At 38.6% G+C, this 13,768-nt stretch overlaps 1 pseudogene; it reads right to left on the reverse strand.

Moving 5' to 3' along the window:
- Positions 1-1,247: 1,247 nt before the first annotated feature.
- LOC114615776 lies at positions 1,248-5,330 on the reverse strand (annotated as a pseudogene).
- Positions 5,331-13,768: the final 8,438 nt, after the last annotated feature.

Here is a 13,768-nt window from a genome sequence, read left to right on the forward strand (position 1 = left end):
TGAAAAAAATAAAAATAGCTTCTATGTTAGCAACTATTCAGAGGTTTGAATTCAATCCATACTCCATTCTAAACATATGTTATCCGATTATGTTATGGATTCAATTCCATCATAATTATTTCTTTAACCAGTTATATTACAATGTAATAGTATGAGAGAAATTATTTTTTTATTTATTTTTCTTTTAATGTATTTGGAAGAGATCTGATTTCTCAGTATCATGACAGAGACACAGAGTCAAAGAAATTTGAATGTCCACTATATAGAAGAAACCTGTGTGTTAGCCTTATTCAGGGCACATGATGTTAAAACAAATACTTAAATTACCAAGGAGAGAATCTTTATTCTTTTTACAGATTACATACTGCATTTATTTGTAGACATTAGAAGACAGAGTGGGTGGTGTCTTTATAGATCCTATTAATAAATTTTATTCAGAACTTGTACCACAACAGTTCTAACAGCATGATTAAGGCTGCACGCCTCAGAGGGGTCACAGGGGTGCAGCATGGGAAGAAAAAGTTGCACTTCAGAGCTGACCATGATCAAGTTAAACACACCTGACACAACATTCGCGCTAAGAAATTCCCTTCAGGTCATGACCAGCATGAAAAAAAATCAGGAGAGATTCTGCAAGCATTCTGTAAATGTGTACAGCAATGTGCTGCATTAGGAGTCAAAATCAGATTCTATTTAGTGTTAACATCAAGCCGTTAGGAGAGGAAAAACTCCTTTGTCATTTATACACGCCAAGAGCTATTCACACTTAGGGCTGGGCTGGGCAGGGCAGCCAAGGACCTGAACAGGCTCCGCACCTGGAAGAAATGCTTAGGCTAATACTGAAGGCCTTTCCTATCCAGTGCACATCTACCTTCTGGCCGTAAGAATGTCATTTATCAGCCGTTAAATAAAACCAGAAGAAAGCAATGCAGGTCTCTGGGAACCTCATCCTTCCCAAGGGGAAAATGCTCTGCCAATTCAAGTCGTTCAGTCAGGAAGGGGAAGTAACGAGTTAAGGCTTTGGTGACAATTATAATCCTCTGAGATTTACTTTCCCTTAAGTCAAGATAATATAATAGTGTTTACTGTACTTTCTCTTGACTCTTAAAACCACTGGTATTGGGAGTAGGCAACTTGGACCTGCGAATGAGCTGGCAGGAGGAAGGCCCCCACCACAGCTGTCCTGAGTGGTGCAGGCAGTCGTGGCCAGGCTCTTGTGGATGCAGGAAGGACACCATGGGTCAGGGGTCAGTAGGTGGAGGAAGCTGTGCTCATTGCATCTTCAGAGAGTTTGGTACTGGAGGGGTGGATGCTTGCAAAGTACTTGACGTCACCGTCTCGATCCGTCTGCAGGGCCATGATTGTCTGCTCCACGGCCTCCTGATGACAGCTAGCAGAGGCTAAGAAGTATTCTTTCTCCATCAGGGTATGACGCAGGGTCTTTGTCAGCAGCACTCTAACGTTGGGGACCATGTCGTTTGCCAAGGTCAGCAAGTATGGCATCAGATGCACAGCAAACTGCTACATGGAGAGGCAGTCATCCTCAATGAAGGTCTGGCAGACAAAGACAAAGGCTTGTCGACCAGACCATTTTGGACACCTGCCAAAATTCTCTATCAGCTCATTGATGAGATCTATGCCAAGTGTTGGCGGTGTTGCCATGAGGAGTTTCTTTACCATTTCACTGACCAACTTGTAGGAAATCAAATGGACTGAAGAAACTTTGCACACAGATTCAGAGCAATGGGACGTAAGTAATCATAAACATCTCTGGGTCTATATAATTCTAGAAGTAAAATCAGCTGTTCGGCCAGTTCAGCTCAAAAGCGCCAGTTTCTACTGTTGTCTGTCACCAAAAACTCCTGGAGCTGATAAAGGTATTCTCTTCTTTTATCAATGTGAAGGAGCTTCAGGAAGTCATGTAAGTGTTTAAGAACACCTATCCTGACTTCATCAAGGTCTTTTAAAAATCCATTAAAAATTGGAACCAAGTCTGCAGCTGTCAGCTCATCTCCAAGAATCACCGCAAGCTCATGGATGGAGAAGGCTAGAGTTCGTGGAACCTTCCACTGCATGTCTGACGCTAGGGTCTTATAAGTCTCTCTCAAGTAGTGCCAGTTTTGTCGGCCGAGAGTCAGGGCCACACCCGGCAGACTGTATGCACAGTGCTTGGCGATCTCAGTGTCAACTGTCTGTGCTTGAGAAGGGTCGATCATTGACAAGTAGTGATATAATAACGCTTGTGGTACAACATCCTGGACTTTGGGTCTCCTTTCTTCATCTGGGCTGAAGCCACCGCTGGGGCTTAAACGTCTACCTCCATGAACATTGTCAGAAGTGGCTTCCATATTCTCTTCAGCAGCACTGATCAAAGGCACAGAAGTGTCTTGATTTATGTTACAGTCTGGAAGCTCACTGACACCCACTTCATCTTGTAGCTCACACCGCTGCTCTACACCACCGGTCTCTTCGTGAGCATCCAGGCTGGAAGTGCGCAGGGCAGCGACAGCACTTCCACCTGTGCTTTAACATGTGGGTCATCCATGTGCGGCTCTAGGTTTCCTATCATTTCTCTAGCTCCTTCCGGGTAGCCATGGTGATATTGGGAGAATCTGGTACAGGGACTGCAGGTGCATCTCCTGTTCTCTCTGGGCTGAGTCTCTCCTCAGGGTCCTGTTGGAGCTCTTTATCAAGATCTATTTTGGGTAGAGGGGTCCTCCAGTAATGGAAGGAGTTGAACATTTCCTGATCTAAGGGAATGGACTCTGGGGAGCTGGTGCCAATGTCTGGCTGGGATGCAGACTTGCTGTTGGTGTTAGGCTTTTTACCACTCTCATCGCTAGCTGCTTCCTGAGGAGACTCTGAGGACAAAGTACAGAGTAAGGAGGTGTCCACGGGAACACACATGTCACCTGCAGAGTCCCCAGGTGTCTCAGCAGCACAGCCTTCGAGTGTGCTCTCCAGCCTGGCACTGGAGTGAGGAGCACTGAGGTCTGAAGGAGCATGTTCTGGCCTGTGCTGCTCTTCTTCTATGACATCATCATCTCTGATCCTGTCTTTGTCTTCTGCCACTGAGTCTTCTGAGCTCTTGCTCTCATCTTTAAAACACTGGTCTGAGCTTGATGGATTAACAAATGTAGATATGAAAGGCCCCAGAGACTGAAAGGCTGCTTGGTGAACCCTGCATGAAGGATCACTGATCAAGTTAATAAATGGTGCTGACAACTTTGTCCGTTGGATTTCTTGACGTGTTGCACAGGAGACAGCCATGAAGCACTTAGCACAGGCCTTAAGGACACCCCACACATTATCAGAACACAGCTGGAAGAACCTGGGCAGCAACATTTCTTCTGTAGCTTGCTGACCAACTACACTGCAAATATCGAACCACAATTGGTAGTAAGTACTTGGAAAATGTACATGGTATTGATTTCCAGTTCTCTTGACAAAACAGTGCAATGGGCTGTACTTGTTCCATCAGCACCACTCTCACACTTGGTTCTGAATGCAGTCTCTCTCATCGCCGCAGACTTCCCTCAGAGTATCCAGCAAACTCCGGGCCACCATTTGTCTGTTAAATACATTCTCACTTGCAGCGTACTTGTCCAGCCTCCCCAAGGATGTCAACATTTCATCTTGTGAGACGAAGTCCAGGGCTGAAGGTATGATAATCACATCAGACTGTAGTCATCCACACCAACCACCATCTTGTGCTCGCCCCCCCCCCCCTCCTTGTATCTCGGGATCCAGCTCCACGAGCCTCACTAGCCGGGAGCCAGTGTGTGCACGTGGGCTGAGTGGGGCACGTGTGGGAGTGGCAGAGATCTGGGCTTGCCTAGAGAGAATCTTTAATGTTCTGTGTGGAAGTGATACCTGTCAATAAAAAGCTGATGGCCTCTTAATTTAGGAAGAAAATTGAAGGTAGAAAGAGACTGGAATTCAAGTAGTTAGAGGTGAAAAATTCACTTCAAACTCTGAGGAAGTTGGATGCATGTAACTGAGGAGAGTTGACCAACTATGTGACAGACAGACTAGAATAAATGTTTGATTTGAGTTATGAGTTAGCCAATACATGAGAAAAATGTCATGGCCTAGGTATTTATTCAAAAATAATTAAGTCACAGAGTCATTATACTATAGCATGAGTGGAAAAGCATAAGTTTCATAGCCCAAGAAAATTTAAGAAGGAAAGGAATATCCATAGTGTAACATTGAGGCTAATAGCAGATATATCCAATACAAGGCTATCTTGATCCAAAGTAGTTCCACTAGATTCAGGCAGGACACTTCCAGGACAAGTTACCAAAGAACATCTCTAAGCAAGGTCTTCTGTTTGTCAGTTAGGATGAACTTTGTCCATCTGTGTCACAGAGGTTTTTCAAAGATTGAGAAACACAGTCAGTACCTTTTGACATCTCAGCTTATAGGAACAGAGCCAAGACTTAAAATTAAAAAAAAAAACTATTCTAGATAAAGAATTGACTTATTGCTGCTTTTAAGTTGTGTCATACATTGATTAAGAAAAATTAAACGTGGCAATGGAATGCTGCACAATGGCCCATAACTGTCAAGCTGCTAAAATTCAATCAATCCTGGGTTAACACCACAGCAATATGTGTGTATTTACTTGTGTGTGTGCATCTCTGTGTGTGTTTGTGTGTGTATGTGCATTTGTGTTTGTGTGTGTGTGAGTACCTTTGTTGGAGTGCTGTAAGGATTGTCACACAAGCTCCAATACAGAGATCAGAGCTGACAAGTTAATTACATAACTTAGATCGAAATTTTGGACAACATAATGCTTATAGATGGTCTTAAAGTGTCTGCCACACTGAACAATTCTGACCAGAACAGGACACATCAAAAAGAAAGCAACTGTCAGATCCAGGCTTTCCATAGCACATATACTTCTACACCCTCAGCATTGTGCTCATAATACTCGTTCCCTTCTGTATATATCATTCTCACATCTTTTTCCCTTCCTACGAATCGAATGCTTACTTTGAGTTGCCCTAATACCTAACAGAAAATCTATGTCTAGTTTAAAACTCAGCTGCCACATAGTTACTCACCAATGCAGACTGGTATCTAAAGCACAAGGAAACACCAAATTTCTGTAACATAAATAGGACACAAACCATGACCTTTCATAATTACAAGACATTTGGCTCAAAAGCAAATACCGGTCCTAAGATTACTTAAATTATTCTCTGCACCTAGAACTGCAACTACCTTATTACCTGGAAAGTACTGATGTTCTCTACAAAGAGAGGATACTGCATTTTTGAAGGTGCTTTGAATGTTAACCTGGAAGAAGTCAGCAGGTGCTGCATGTTATTAAGATGGGAGTTGAGTCCATTTCAGTTAGCAATGTCTGGTAGAGAAAGATCTGAGGTAGAATGGCCCAAACAACACTTTTACTTCAACATTTTGCTGGCTAAAATGTGAAAACAGATAATATGAGGAAGACTGATAGGCACATACTGCTTTTCCATATCTCCAGAATCTTCTAAATAATAAGTTCATAAACTATTGTAGTCACTATTCTGTTGCTATGTAGAGACACAAAATTCAAGACAACTCTTTTGAAAGAAAATACTTAAATGGAAATGTGCTTATGGTTTCAGATGTATGTCTTTAGCATCATGCTGTGGAGCAAGGCAGTAGACAGGGAGGCTTGGCATAGAACTACATCCTTATCCACTGGCATCAAGCAGAGTGAGACATTAGTCTGTGCATGGACTTTTAAGAATCCAAAGTCCAACACCCAGTGACATACTTCTTTGAAAGAAGATACATTCTGATACTTATAATCGTATCAAAGGCCTCCAATCCCTCATTTGTATATGGAAAAATTTTATTGAAACCACAGTAACGTCATGTTAGTTTTGTTGGATGTAATTTACCATTAGTTATTATTAGCATCTGTATCTAGCCACTGTCAATCACGAGTTCAACTTAAGTATTAATTATTATTAACAGCCCTCAAATGGGGTTGCTTATAATATATTTACAAAAATATATATTTATATTTGTGTTATCTTTAGATAAGTGTAGTTACAAATGAGGTGAGAGGCAGCACAGGTCAAAGACATTTTATTGGAGTTAAAGGCAGAGAGTTGATATAAATTACAGTAAATTGAGCGAAGAAGACCAGACGGTTAGATAGGACACAGAACAATCCATTTGAAAAGCCAGACCTAAGGGTCATGTGACAAGCAAAGGCAAATGACTGGTCCTCAGTGGGTAGATTAACATATACATATTTGTATAGAAATTTGAGAGTTCTGCATTAATAATAGTTAAAACTATGGTGCAATATTATTCCATGAACAATGAGTAATGTAATGTTTGAATGATTGACTATTGACATACATACGAAAGACTGATAAGTTCATTTCCCATGTGAAATTTTAGTTTTTATCTATGATGTACAAATGTGGATGTTGCATGCTTTATTGGTATGCAGTGTTTTTCTCAAGACTGTGATATGGGCATGCACTTTGTGTTACCAATATAGTTTGGTAAGTTTTTTGGTGGTTCCTCGTTACTTATAAGAATTGCAATCTTTTTTTTTTATGCCTCTGGTCTCTATATTTTTTGTTTTGGTTTGTCTTGTCCTCCTCTCCTCTCCCCTCCCCTCCCTTCCCCTCCCCTCCCCTCTCCTCTCCTCTCTTCTTTTCTCTTCTTTTTCCAAGAATGAGTTCTGTCATTTGATACTAACACTCATATTTTAGTGTGGAGGACAGGACCTCTGTCCAAGAGTTGTGTGTGCAAATTCAAGAAAAGCCTGGACCCATGAAAGTCTCACATTCCTGAAAAAGCAATTGTAAAAGTGATGTATTTACCCATATACCAAGTCAAATCTATTCCCCTTTCATTCTTTGTGTCAAAGATCATAAATGGTGGAAATTTCAACTGTAGCAACTTGAAAAGTGTCATTTGAATTTTCTATACTTTCAGGTATTCAAAGATAGAGTAGAAGAATCCACTTGTCTCTGAACATTCTAAAGCTTTTCCAGTTGAAATTTCAAATGCTACAAAAATCCTCCCCAAAATAAGTAGTCATGTCTTTTTACAGCAATCCCTTGCTACTTGTTATCAATTCCTGTCTTAATTAAGCATTATATCTGTGATAAAACTAATGATATAAAGTTGGTGGGGATTAAAGGATTCATTTCAGCCTATAACTCTCAGGTCACACTCCATCATTGTGTGAAGTCAGGATAAAAACTCAGTCAGGTCAGGAACCTAGAGTCATGAGCTGAGTCAATCAATATGGAGCATGACTATTTAGTTCCATTTTTTTCATGGCTTGTACACCCTTCTTTAATAAAGCGTTCTGGATCAAGAGATTGTAGGTAGCACCACCCATAATGATCTTGCATGTTCACATCAATTGTCAATCAAAAAAGCGTACTACAGACTTAACCCCTATGTAATCAGTTGGGGTCCTTTTTTCAATTGAGGTTCTCTCATTTTAAATTACTTCAGCAATTAACAAATTGATATCAATCTATCCAGTACAACATACTTGTCTAAATAATGAGGGTGCTTTTTTTTCTAGTTTGTTAGATGGACACTGTGAAGTTAAATGTGGTAGTTTAAATAAGTTTGAAAAGCAGTTCTATGTAATAAATATTGAGACAGATTTTGGGGAAGGGTATGGAAAGGTGATGACACACTATTTCCATCTATACATGAATTTTACTAGAAAAAACAGGTGAAGACCTTGAGATCTATGATCAGGTCTGAAAGAGGCTATCACTAAAAAGCATTGGTCCCTTATTTAAAAGCCAACAGCAGTGGAGCATGAGAGGGACAAGAATATTTTCCTTAAAAAACAAGAAAGAGGATTCATTAAGGAAGAAGAAAAAAAGATAACAAAAAGTGCCACTTTAAACAGGATGATGCAAATACAGTGGAGAAGATTAGAGAAGAGTTATAAGAAATTTTGCAAAGGACAAAACCTCGTAAATTTTACATTTTTAATGGCTAGTAGGGAAAAAATCAGTAGTAAGGTCTCTACTTCATTATTTACAGGTTAATTAGAGCCAAAGAAGAGCAATATTAAAAGTAGCAAAGCCATGTCACATATTGCTTTTTAATATTATGTCACACAGGGAGAGCTATAAGAGGTGAAGGAATGATAATTTCAGGATTGTATGAAGTGGCATCTTAGAATGACAGGTGCTTTAAAGGATAAAGCTCATCACCTTATATTTCTGACATGAAGATAAGTATATTGTATTGAAGATTCAGTAAGAAATTTTGAAAATCTTTGACAAATTTTATAGTTTTTATAGATTGCTTCATAATGAAGTGTAAATGTTAGTTCAAAAAATAACATTGTTTAAAAATATATCTTTATAAGTCAGGAACTGGAATTTATGGAAGTCTAAAAATGACTTAGTCAAGTCCTCTTATAAAGATGAAGAGAATGTGTTCAGTGATGTACAATAGCATCTTAATAGTCATGACAGGAACCCATATTCACAGTACATTGTACATGTATATTCAGTAATTTGCTTTTCTTTCACTTTTATTCTTTTTTAATTAAATGATTAATTGCATCCCAAATGTTACCACCTGCTAGTCTCCTATCACAGAATTCCTCCTCCCAGTTTCTCCACTTTACACTTTTGTGAGGAAAGTATCTTCCTGTTTACCCCTACCCTCCTGCATCAAGTCTCTGAAAGATTAGAAGCATTATCATTGTCTCTCACTGAGTCTAAAGGTGGCAACCCTCTACTACAGATGTATCAAAGGTCACAGACCAGCCATTGCATGCTGTTTGGATGGTAGCTCAGTCTTTTGAATCTCCAAGGGGCTCAAGATAATTGTTACCATTGATCCTCCTATGGGGTACTCATGTCCTTTAGGATATTCAATGCTTCCCCTAACTCTCCCACAGTCATCATGAAACTTCATCCAATGTTGGTCTGTGTGTGTCTTAATCTGTTTTAGTCAGTGGCTTGGTAGAGCCTATCAGAGGGTTGCTATGCAAGGCTTTGTCTGAAATCACAACACAGCATCATTTCGGTGTGTGGGATTGGTACTTGCCTATGGGTTGAGTCTCAAAGTGGGCTGGTCAATGTTCAAGCATTCCTTTAGTCTCTGCTCCGTCTTTGTCCCTGCATTTGTTTTAGACAGGAACAAATTTGGGTAAATAGTTTTATAAGTAGATTATTATCAATATACCTCTACTGGAGGTTCTGGCTGGTTACTGGAGGTGTTTTCTTCAGGGTCCATATTCCAATTCTTGGGCATTTCTGCTAAGTTCATCATCATTGAATCCTAGGATACTCCCTCATCACAGTTATGTGGGACTTCCTAGAGAATCTTTCCATCTCTGACTCCCAACAGCTGCATTTTTCTATTTATTCTCCTCTCCCTCTAGGACTATCTTTTGTCTCCAGATTCTTGATCCTGCTCTTTTATTTAGGGAAGTCTTCCCTTACTATTCAAAATTCCTGCCTCCCAGGGTCTTCCATGACAGTTTTCTTTCCCCTTCTAAAAGGGATGCAAGTATCCTCATTTGGCCATTCTTCTTGTTTAACTCCATGCGTATTTGGGGTGTTTCACAGGTATTCTGAACTGTTTGGCTAATATCCATTTATTGATGAGTACATACTATGCATGTCCTTTTGGATATGGGTAACCTCATTTATTATATCTTCTTGTTTCTCCCATTTGTCTGCAAAATTCATGTTGTCCTAGGACTTTATAGCACAATAGTATTCCATTGTGTAAATGAACCACATTTTCCATACCTATTCTTCAATTCAGGGGCATATGTGTTGCTTCCAGTTTCTGGCTATTATGAATAAACCTGCTTGAAAATATTAGAGCACGTGTTCTTGGGATATGTATATAAATATATTATACTGGAGCATCTTTAGGCTATATGCCCAGGAGTGGTATAGCTGGATGTTCAGGGAGAATTCATTGTAGTTTTCTGGGAAAACACGAGATTGATTTTCAAATTTTCATTCATGATCACTGCTTCCCTCCTGGTAAACCCTTCCCACCAACATTTTCTCATCCTCCCTTCCCTTCTCCTCTGATCATGTGGACTCCCATTGGGTTCTCACCCAACATGGTAACTTTTAGTTTTTGATAAGCTAGGCACTGCCTTTCCTACTAAAGCCAAAAAAGGTAGCTGAGCTAGTAGAAAATATTTTACACACAGGCAACATTATTTTTTGGAAGAGACTCCATTTCAGTTATTTGAGACTCACAAGAAGGTTAAGCTGAACATCTCCTACATGTGAGTGAGGAGACTTAGGTACAGCCTGGGTATGTTCTTTGGTTGGTTGTTCAGACTCTGAGAGGCCCAAAGGTCAGATTATTGATGTTGTTGGTCTTCCTGTTGAGTTTTTATCCCTTGCGAGCCCTCAATAGTTTCTCCTATTCTTCCATAAGAATCTCCAAATTCCATCCACAGTTTGGCTGTGTGTGTCTTTATTGATCTGAGTTAGCTGTTGGGTAGAGCCTCTCAGAGGTCAGTATGTTCCTGTCTCCCAACATAACAAAGTCTCATTAATAGTTTTATTTACTGTTGTTTACCCAAGATATTCTACTCAATTTGGGCTGGTTATTGATTGGCCATTCCTTTGGTCTCTGTTCCAAACCCTGTGCCTGCATTTATTTTAGACAGGACACATTTGGGGTTGAAAGTTTTATGGGTGGGTTGATGTCTCTATTACTCTACTGGGGTTTTGTCTGGTTATGGGATGTGACTTCTTCAGGTTTCATATTGACAATGTAGTGAGCCACTACTAAGATCAAACCTATTGATTCTTAGACTCCTCACTTTTCCTAGGTCACTGTATTGTCCTGGTAATGCTCTCAATGCCATCTCCCCTGTTAGCTGCAAATTACCATTCATTACAATTTCCATCTAGCCATCTGTTCTTCCACATACCTCATCTTGAAACCCCAATTTCTTTCCCATAAAACCTTACTCCTAGTTTCCTCCAACCATCTGACTATTTCATTTCCCTTTCTAAGTGAGACTCAAGCTTCCTTGTTTGGGCCTTCCTTCTTGTTTAGTGTCTCTGGATCTGTATTTTATGGCTAATATCTACTTATACATGTGTAAATATCATTCATGTACTTTTGAGACTGGGTTGTCTCATTCAGAAAGATATTCTCAAGTTCTGATCATTTGCCTGGAAAATTCATGCTGTGTTTATTTTTAATAGGTGAATAGTATTCAGTTGTGTAGGCCTACTGAATTTTTATGCATTCTTCAGTTGAGGGACATATAGGGTGTTTTGTGATTCTGTGAATAAAGGTGCTATGAACAGAGTTGAACAGTGTCTTTTTGGGGATGTTGGAGAATGTTTTGGGAGTGCACAGGAATGGAATATCTTAATCTTGAGCTAAAACTATTCCCACTTTCCTGAGAAAATCCAAATTTGATTTTCAAAGTGAATTTTTCACATAGTCCATATTTGTCACACACCAAAGCACTTGGCTTTTGTTCAAATATTTATTTTATTATTAAAAATGGATCTTTCAAACAACATGTACACATCATGATAGATAGATAGATAGATAGATAGATAGAGAGATAGAGAGATAGAGAGATAGATAGGTAGATAGATAGATAGGTAAGTAGATATAGTGATATTAGCATAGATTAAAATAGATTTAGGCACAGACACAGACACAGATACAGTTACAGCTACAGATATAGATACATTAATGCTCTTCTGGTCATATTTAGGCTGCCATGTTTCTAAGACTTTAAATATCTTCATGTTTAGTTATTTCCAGTCCAGAGACAAACTTTTGTAGCCACCTGCAGCCACGGATCAACTGAGTTCACCTGAAAGGGGGGCTGAGAATGAAAGGGGGATGGAGTGGCAAAAGCAGCAACTTTTCTTCATGTCCTACAGACTCTAATCTTTAGGAAATGATAGCTGCAAGACCAGTGGAATGCTCTCTGTATTACCCTATTCTCACTTTCTATCTCATGTTATAACTTGCATGATATTTCTGAATAACTACAAAATAACTTTGTCTTTCAATTTGTAAGAAAGGAACACAAATAAAAATTAGTTTCATTGTCTTTTCAAGACGTTTTCAACTGAGCATATAGCATGGGATAACATTATGGTGAAAACTAATAAAAAATGACAAAATTCTGCATTTTTGAAAGAATTATACAACCTAGCACATATTAATTCCATACATTATTATTTTACTATAAAATAAATATTTGATGGCCATGTGGTGCATGATTACAATTCTAGTAGTGACATCTAGAAAGAAGTATCATATAAAGTCCAGTTTATATAGTGATTTTAAGAAGTCAAGCAGAACTGAGGCACTGGAGATCAAGTCGAAGATCAACAAAGAGATCTACCATGAGAAAAAAAAAGAATCATTACTAGAAAATAGGTAAAATTGTTGATAAACGTAATATGAATAAAGAAACATTATCAAAAGGAAATATATTCTATGTTTTGTTTGATTCCCTAGATGTATATGGATTTAGAACATTTTATAATTTTTGTGTGTGCATGTTTGTAACTATGTAAAAATATGAAAGTACATTATAAATGCTTAAATCATTAAATATTAACATCAACAAAGTTTTATAGAACCAGGGGTGATTCAATATATGGTAAAAGTTTTGTAATTACTAGTTTTGATTGTCAACTAGGCAGAATCATAAAACTAATCTGAGAAAAACATCTCCAAAGGTTACTTTCTAATTCTTCTTGCTCATGGGTGCTTCTGCGCAAGTTTCTTATGATTATGTCAATTGAAGATGGAAAACTGCTGTGTTGTGTGTGGCTGAAGACCAAGCATGGATTATATAAGATTTCGCCATTCTATCTGAGTCCTAAAACACATCATTTACAAAGAATTCTGCTCTTAAATGTGCAGGTAACATGACAAGTTTTCCCAATTATTTCTTACTTTGAGTTCCATAGGTTATAGACTATAAAGTAGAAATAATATTTTAAAAAGGAGTCCTTTAAACTTTGTTACATTCATCAGGATATTTTACATTATAGCAGCAGGAAAGCACATTCAAATGTAAGTTCATATTAAGATTGTATACTTGCTGTGCCTTCCCTTCCTGATTCAAATAGAGTTATATGCATTTGTAATGTTTTATTGGAAAAGTGTGAAAAAGTTTGGAAACCCCTGGGATAGAAAAAAATTCCAATATATGGCTTCTGAGATGAGGATAGGAGGAAAGAAAGATCATTTAGAGAAAGGAAATACTAGGGAAGTAAACAGAAAACTGGTGAGGAATATGGAGGAACATATAAAAACCTGTATAAATATAACTTGTAATCCAGTTGAAGCACTTTAAAAGTATATTTCTGGATACTACTGCTCCTTCATTAATGAGTAACTAAACAAAGTTTCTTAGTCCAGAATAAAATATAAGACCCAGGTATATCATTACTGGGCATATATACCCAAAATGCCCACTATACTACAGGGACACTTGCTCAGCTATATTCATAGCATTCTTATTCATAATTACCAGAAACTTGGAAAAGCCTACATGTTCCTCAACTGAAGAATTATTAAATAAAATGTGTTACACTATATAATGGAATACTACCCACCAATTAAAAAACAAAAACATCATGAAATTTTGTAGTCAAATCAACAAAACTTGAGAAGATTATCCTGAGTGGCATAGCTTTGCCTTTGGAAGGAGATTCACTGAATTTTATCTTGTATATTCTATGACACACACACACACACACACACACACACACACACACACACACAC

The sequence above is a fragment of the Grammomys surdaster genome, unplaced genomic scaffold (assembly GCF_004785775.1).
Source record: "Grammomys surdaster isolate TR1022 unplaced genomic scaffold, NIH_TR_1.0 142909, whole genome shotgun sequence".
Taxonomy (NCBI): domain Eukaryota; kingdom Metazoa; phylum Chordata; class Mammalia; order Rodentia; family Muridae; genus Grammomys; species Grammomys surdaster.